General features: G+C 40.0%; 1 protein-coding gene across 4 annotated transcripts in view; it reads left to right on the plus strand.

The window, feature by feature from the left end:
• Positions 1 to 501: 501 nt before the first annotated feature.
• The window catches only part of LOC135106062 (uncharacterized), a 205,883-nt gene continuing 198,582 nt past the window's right edge, over positions 502 to 7,802 (plus strand). For 3 of the 4 annotated variants that reach the window (XM_064014904.1, XM_064014906.1, XM_064014905.1), the window contains exon 1: positions 502 to 524. The gene's annotated coding sequence lies outside the window, so the exon portion shown is untranslated. The remainder of the gene's footprint in view (positions 525 to 7,802) is intronic. The other variant, XM_064014907.1, reaches the window with a different exon arrangement.

The raw sequence follows: 7,802 nt of genomic DNA on the forward strand, positions 1-7,802 counted from the left end.
TGTTGTCTCTTAAACGTGTCTTGTTTGTTTTCTTTCAAGTAATTAAGTACAATTTTTCTTCCTCCCTTGAGATGTTTTGGATATTTACACACTATTTTGTCAATTTTTGTCGTCTTACCACATCAGGTCTTTCCGCTCGGTGTAGGAATGAAATCCTCGCTGCACGTTAGATTAGTTCACTGTCAACAAAGATTGTGTTTTTGTATATTTCCGGAATGAATGTCATCCTGATTAATTTGTGGTCGGAAGTGCAAGTATATCCTTAGAAAAAAAAAAAAAAAAGAACTTGTGGTGGATTATAAACTGGAGAGCTTCTCATCTAATTCGTCCTCTGCAGAGAGAGAGAGAGAGAGAGAGAGAGAGAGAGAGAGGAGAGAGAGAGAGAGAGAGAGAGAGAGAGAGAGAGAGCATTGATTTGAGAATTGTATTAACTGATTGATAGATCAATTGATTAATGGATGGTTACTGATCTTAATTTCTTTTCTTATTTATTTCAGGTGAGAAAGCCACATGACGCTACACTTGTAAGTACTGTGAATGTATGCATCCACTTTTTGTAGGTTATGTTGAAAATCGATTGAATAATTCTGGGAAGGCGTCAAGAGAATGCAACGCTTGAATACTAGTTGGAGTTTTCAGGATGATCGTGGTGGAGGTGGACAACTCTGAATACAAATAATATTATGATACTTTTTTAATCTTAGTATCCTCGAAGACAGTTATAATTAGGAAAAACAAAAACTCTGGCAGTAAAAAAAAAAAAAAATATAGCGATTCAATTGTTCCTTTGTTACCAGTGACCTTTTTCAAAATCTCACTTCCAATAGACGATAGTAATATAGCAGTATATTTAGGTTCCGTCACTGCAGCAAATCCTGAGAAACGTTTATTACCACCTCATTCAATTCATGTTCGCCTCATCTTTAATACACGGTGGGGAGGGAAGGCGTTACGTTGCTGCGGGGAATTACTACAGGTGCAGGACAAATGTTTTATTTTTTTCATTAATGTCAGTCAAGAATGAGACAGTAGTTATTCCGAGCCGTTTAACTGCAAGAATCTCCCGTGAACTTCAGAAAAATAAGAACTCACAAGAAAAGCAAAAATAAATGGATACATATTCTGAATTAGATAAAAGGATCTAATGTCCTCTGTTTACTTCCGTGTTCTCTCTTTAATAAGATACTTAAACATAGACACTCACGAGGAAAAATAGTAAGAAAATATATTTATGCTGCGTTAGTTTAGGTATATTGTTGAGTGGGTAAGGGGTAAGGTTATATACTTAGGCATTACCTCTTTAATGCAGAAGGTGAATACAAATGCTCACAAAGTAAAAAACAAAAAAAAGAGTAAGGAAATGTATTTATGCTGCGTTAATTTTCGTATGTTGTTGGGGAAGGAGGAAAGTTACATATATCTTTAACATTCCCTCTCTAATACAAAATTTTTCGTCGACATATTATTGAAAAAGGGAGGAAATACGCACTTTATTTTAAGCACCACTACTTTCACTATAATGTTAAGAAAAGAGAAGTACTTAATGCCCAATATCCACTTCCACATCCTCTCTCTCTCTCTCTCTCTCTCTCTCTCTCTCTCTCTCTCTCTCTCTCTCTCTCTCTCTCTCTCTCTCTCTCTCTCTCTCTCTCTCTCTCTCTCTCTCTCTAATACAGAACCTCGCACATTCCTAAGCCGTGGACAATAACTTTGACTGCACATTTATTATTAAACCCAGAGAAGATAGACTATAATACCCAAAATACTTAACACATCAGATGAAGATAAACATGAACTACGTGCTTTCTCCAGGGAGGGAGTGGCTTAGCTCGTACCGCCAGAATGCTTGGCGGTGGAGGGGCTTGGGTGGTGAGCGGGAAGACCTGGGCGGGGTGGAGTGGTGGGTGGAGAGGACACTTGAGCAAACCAGGCATAATTAATAGGCCGTAAGCAGCGACCGTGTTTTCCAGGACTTCTACTCCCTGAATGAACAAAACTTCCGGGACGATGCTCTAGTTTGATGAAATGAAAATCCAGGAATTGAAGGGAGAGGAGAAGTTTGTGGATTCTAATGTCGGATGCTAATTACGTAGCAGGAAGTTGTACTAATCACTTGTCGGAGGATTGTTCTTGATTCGAAACTTTAACCCCTTCACTGCACATCTTTTCTTAATCACTACCGACTTAGGGACGTTTCTCCTTGTTCTGCAGCTATCCCTAAATATAACACTGGCTATAAATTGCAAAATCTGTTCCTCTTCATCTATTTTTTTCTTTGCTGGTACTTATAAGATTTTCACACATTGCTTTTAGTGCTGTGAGTTGTTGCATGTAGCAGTGAAAGGGTTAGAAATGTAAAAGATTATTTAGACTATTTAGATTATTCAAATGACGAGCCTTCTTTCAACGTCGAGGGTGAAAAAGTCTGTTCATGTTTAGTAGGAAGACGAGAATTTGAAGGACAGTTACTTAATAGACACGATCATTTAGTTCCATAAAGATTAAACAGATGAAGTGGACATGACAGAAAGGGAGGAAAAGCATCAGTAAATAGAACGTAGTTAACTCAAGCAAATTATCAACAAAACATTACATTGATCCTTTTACCACTACTGGGATCTTCCTTTAGCTTTCAGATCACTGTAATAAATGACTAAACAAAGTAAGCAAGCAATTAAACGAAGAGAAAGAAAATATGCTTGGATGAAAAAGAAAGAATAAAAATTTCACGGATTCTTTTCCTATGTTGCGGAATTATTCAAGAGAGTGATGTACAAAAAAGGAGGAAAACTATCTAAAACAACAAAAGTGATTATGGGAAAATTATTAATGAGTGAAAGAAAACAACGTGAATATGTCAATTATAAAGCCTTGCTGCACACCTACAGTGCCTTTATAAACAAACCTGAGCCAGCGCACTCATTTCACGTCTTTCACTTAAGTTAGACTAGAAAATATGGTTGTACAAAAAGCGCAAAGTCAATTAACAGTATATTTATAGTTCACTTTACTATACACCGAGATAATATCCCCCTTAACTCTCCCAGTACTATCACATTAGCGTAATTTTATTCTGGGTGCCATCAGAGAATTTTGTAAAGGTGAGAGTGATGTAAAAAAAAAAATAAAAAGTATATATTCACTCATTCCGTACAGATGAGTCTTTATTTATGAAAATCTAACTAATGCAGGTGATTTTTATGAAGCTTTGAAACTGAAATGTGAAACTGAGACAAGGTGTTTACATTCTCTCTCTCTCTCTCTCTCTCTCTCTCTCTCTCTCTCTCTCTCTCTCTCTCTCTCTCTCTCTCTCTCATAGAAACATAGAGATAACTCCTTAGTCTTCTCCTCCCCTCCCTCTCACCACTTGCTTTCTATGACACACAGATAATATGAGGACACGTACCCTATTCCGCCTCCGAGTGTCTACATAATTCCTGTGTGCGGTTCCCTTTACCAGCTCATGTATGTATTACGAAGCAGACGGTTGGGGAGAAGTATAGAGGAGAGGAGGGCAAGAGTAAGAAATGCATTAGGCGAGATGGTGCCGCGTGTTTTCTTGGCTGTCGAAAAATAGTGGAGAGAAAAGTTTAAATGTGGAATTGTTCTGTGAAGTAATTAAAGGGGATGGATTCAGAATACACACATGCACCTACCCATCAACCCCCGCCCCCACACACACACACACACACACACACAGCTTGCAGTCTTAAATTATGCAAAAGAAAAATAGTTATGGTTTATGCATATACATTTTAAGTCTGTTAATGCACTTGGGTTTATGAGCTAAAGAGTGTGTTAACATGAATAATAAACAGGAAGTGACAGGAGGAGGAGGAGGGGGAGGAGGAGGAGGATAAAGAGAAACCAAGGCATAACAAACAGCAGGAAACCCGTTTTCCCTTATGTGGTTGGATGTGAAAAGTTACATTATCTAAAGTAAGAAACGTGAAAAAGGTGATGGAAGTCATTGGTGAGGATGAGATTGTACAAAAAAGTGGAAAAGGGGCTTCATGCATTGTTTTACCTTCATTTACGTAGATTTGATAGTACAGCTTATCACAAATAGTCTAGTAAGGGCCAAAAAGTTTTCGTTTGTTCTTTCATCGTACTCCTTTGTGATGGAGGAAGAAGCGGAGAGTAAGAAGAGAAGGTACAGAAGAGAAGGAAGAATAAGATCGGAAGGAGAAAAGATGCTGAAGAGAAAAGAGGCGGGGGAATGTTACTCTCCACCTTCATCTAAGTTAGCAATTCAGCATAGGTGCTTGAAGGTAACTTTCCCTAAATAACCAGGCTACCTAGGTGATATTTAAGTTTATATCGCGTTTCATACAGCAGCGTGTTTGGCATAAACTGAGCTCTCAGATTCCGTGGTATTCTGCATCCCTCACTCTCTCTCCTTCCCTCTCAAGCTTTCCCTCACTGCCATTCTCGTCCCTCGCTTTCCCCTCGCTCGCCTCGGCCCAGGTGAGGGGCAAAGAGGGGAGACATCGCACGCCGACACCCGCCTCCCTTTTCCCCTCTCTGTTGACAAATCGCAGAATGTCGTGAAAAAAAAAAAATAGGAATTTAAAAAATGAAGAACGGAACCGTTTCGAAAGGTATGTGTGTGTGTGTGTGTGTGTGTGTGTGTGTGTGTGTGTGTGTGTGTGTGTGTGTGTGTGTGTGTGTGTGTGTGTGTGTGTGTGTGTGTGTGTGTGTGCGAGTGACAAACAAACAGGCAAATATTGTTACACACCCAAGGCACATGTAGTATAACACCCACACACACACACACACACACACACACACACACGTTTGTTAATGTTTGTTTCAAGTCTGAATATTTTTTTTAGTTTCTTTCATTCACTCGTTTTACGTTTCTCTTTCACACTTTCACACATTTTCTCTATTCCCTTTTCTTCTCCCCCTCCCCCTCCTACGTTATTTAAATTCGCTCTCTACCGTTCAAAACTTTCTCGTATATTTCCTCATTCTTACAGTAAATTCTTATCGCCACATCATGTCTTTTACTTCTTTCCCAGTTTCCATTTCCCATCTGTTCCACGTTTTCTTTCATGTAACTTCATTATTTTTTTACGCCTCGAATCTTTCAGTTATTGCTATTCACTCCTCGTTCACTTATATATTATATTTATTTATACATTTTTCTCTCTCCCTCCTACACTTTCTCCTCTTCCTCTGTCTCCTTCTTTTATTACTCCTTCGATGCATTTTTATTTCATCAAGACGAATTTCTTATTTTTCTCAATACCTTTCCCTTCTCGCCCCTACCTTCCACCCCCAGGCATTTTTTTTTCTTTTTCACCTTTTATTTTCCTTGCCTCTATCTTAATTTCCTCTTATCTCCTCTCCTTTCCCTTGCCGCACATTACCCCTCCTCCTTCCCTCTTTCCCTTACACTCCCTTCCTTCTCCCTTCCTGCTCCGCTTTCCCCTTCAATTCCTACACTCTTTCCTGCTGCCGTGCACCTGAGAGTCCAAGTTTTGCCTCATTTTGTGCTTTGATGATTTGGTTCCATTTGCTCCGATGTGATTATGTTCTTCTCCATTTCCTTCACTTCCCTTACGTCCCAGCCTTGGCCTCTCCTTCTCCTCCTTCGCCTCCCTCGCCTACCCCCTCCTCTCCTTCCTTCATGTCTATCCTCTTTGAGTCCTACGGTTTATATAACTCGTAGAGGATCTTTTGCATCTATCTTGAATTCAAAGAAGACGCTCCTTATGGTACAGTTATAATAGTGGTGGTGGTGGTGGTGGTGGTGGTGGTGGTGGTGGTGGAGATTGTTTGCTGCGTTGGTGTTTTTAAGGTAGTGTGGGTGTTGTGGTGCGTGTTAGTGTAAGTGGTGGTGATGATGCTGGTGGTAGTGGTGGTGGTGGTGGTGGTGGTGATGTAGTGGTGGTTATAAAGGAGCTGATACGTTAAAGTCGTTATTTTGATAGTAGTAGTAGTAGTAGTAGTAGTAGTAGTAGTAGTAGTAGTAGGGGTGGTGGTGATGGTAGCAGTAGAAAAACAGTAAATTCTTTCATATAATGGTGGTGGCGAATGTGGCGGTAATGGTTTTTGTAATGGGACAGTTATTGTTGTTAACGCTGATGTTGCTTTCATCAAGTTTTCCATAGTTTTCGTTCCGCGCTGTTTGTATCGGCATCATTATTTTTACGTATAAATATGCATGCAGTTTTGCGCTGTTTGTTCCAGTGTAGTGGCAGCTATACTGAGAATAAAAAAATAAAAAAGTAGAACGGTGTTTTTAGTATAATACTCTTTTTTATGGCATCTGCAACACACACACACACACACACACACACACACACACACACACACACACACACACACACACACACACTAACTAACTAACTAACACACCTGCAACTAGTCTTAACTCCATCACCAACCTTGATTTCCTCTTCCCTCTTTTACCTTTACTTCCTCCTCCTCCTCCTCCTTCCCCTCCTCTCCTTTCCCGTCTCCTTGCTTCCTCCTTCCTCACCCGCTTGCCTAACTTCCCTCATTTCCTTCCCATCACACCTCTTAACTTGACTTGCTGCAAACGGGTCTGGTGCTTCGTCTGCGTCTCAGTGAAGTGTGGCCTTGGTCTGAGAGCCTCGGTTCATCTTCTCACTCGTCTGACTCAGAGCTCGTGTTTTGAACTGCTTTGGTCTCTCACAAGCACTACTTTCAAAGACCACAGAGATGATTAGTGTGGTTCTGATGGTGTTTATTTCAATGCTGGTGCAGAATTCGTGTTGAACTATAGATAGAATTATGTAAACACTTGGAAATCTCAGTAATTGCCACTAGAACTTGCTAAAATTAATGTGTGAGAAGATGAATTGCTTTAAGAATATAGAACCGGTGTTGTAGTAGTAATGACAGTAGAAGTAATAGTAGTGGTAGTGTAAATAGTCCATTTGGGATATGCTTCTGCAGCGGCTCTCTTTCCCTCTCCCCTTACTAGAATTAACTACACCTCCAATTCACCGCACACTTCACCACACACACACTTCACCACATCTGTCCGATCGTTTCCCTCACCAATGATGGCCATTCTTTCATTCACCAGCTTTGTAATTAGTCTTTCTCTCGTGTCTATGGCCAATATCAAACAAACCCATTCCCTGAAGAACCTTGTCGTGTGGAAAATTGTGCCACTCTCATGTGTGATTGTTCCTCGCTGGCTGAGAAGAGAGAGAGAGGGTGAAGATTTACGGAATAATCGGGCCTTATATCTCGCTCTGAACAAGGGGAGGAGAATTAGAAGTGTAACAAGTTTGGTAGAGTCTTGGTTAGAAGTCTGGGAATTTGCTACGCTCCTTTCTATTATGTTGAATGTCTTTCCTGAGTCTTGTACTTTCTGATCTACTGACAGTTGATAGATTCTAAATGTGTAGGTGCTATACACTTTTCCTTATCTTTAGAGTTTCTTTTTAAATCTTTTAACTTCTCATCTACTGACAATCTCCCTACAAAACATGACAAGCGATAGATTATAAGCGAGAACGTGGTACACCCCTTTCCATTATTATGAACATTCTCCCTAAATCCTGTACCTTCTGATCTGCTAACACTCTACCAAACCTGGGAACTGAAAATTCTAAGCGTGAACGCGTCAATGTCTTTTCCACGATCTTGAACGTTTCCCATAAAGTTCCTATCCTGCTATGTGATCTACATACTAATAGTCTTACAAAACACAACTGATGGATTCCAAGTATGAACGTGCTACACTCTACATCATCTTGCAGGTTCACTATAATCGTATACCTTCTCATCTCCTCACACTCTTAGAAAACCTGATAGAT

Source organism: Scylla paramamosain, chromosome 12 (genome assembly GCF_035594125.1).
Source record: "Scylla paramamosain isolate STU-SP2022 chromosome 12, ASM3559412v1, whole genome shotgun sequence".
In the NCBI taxonomy this organism is placed as follows: Eukaryota; Metazoa; Arthropoda; class Malacostraca; order Decapoda; family Portunidae; genus Scylla; species Scylla paramamosain.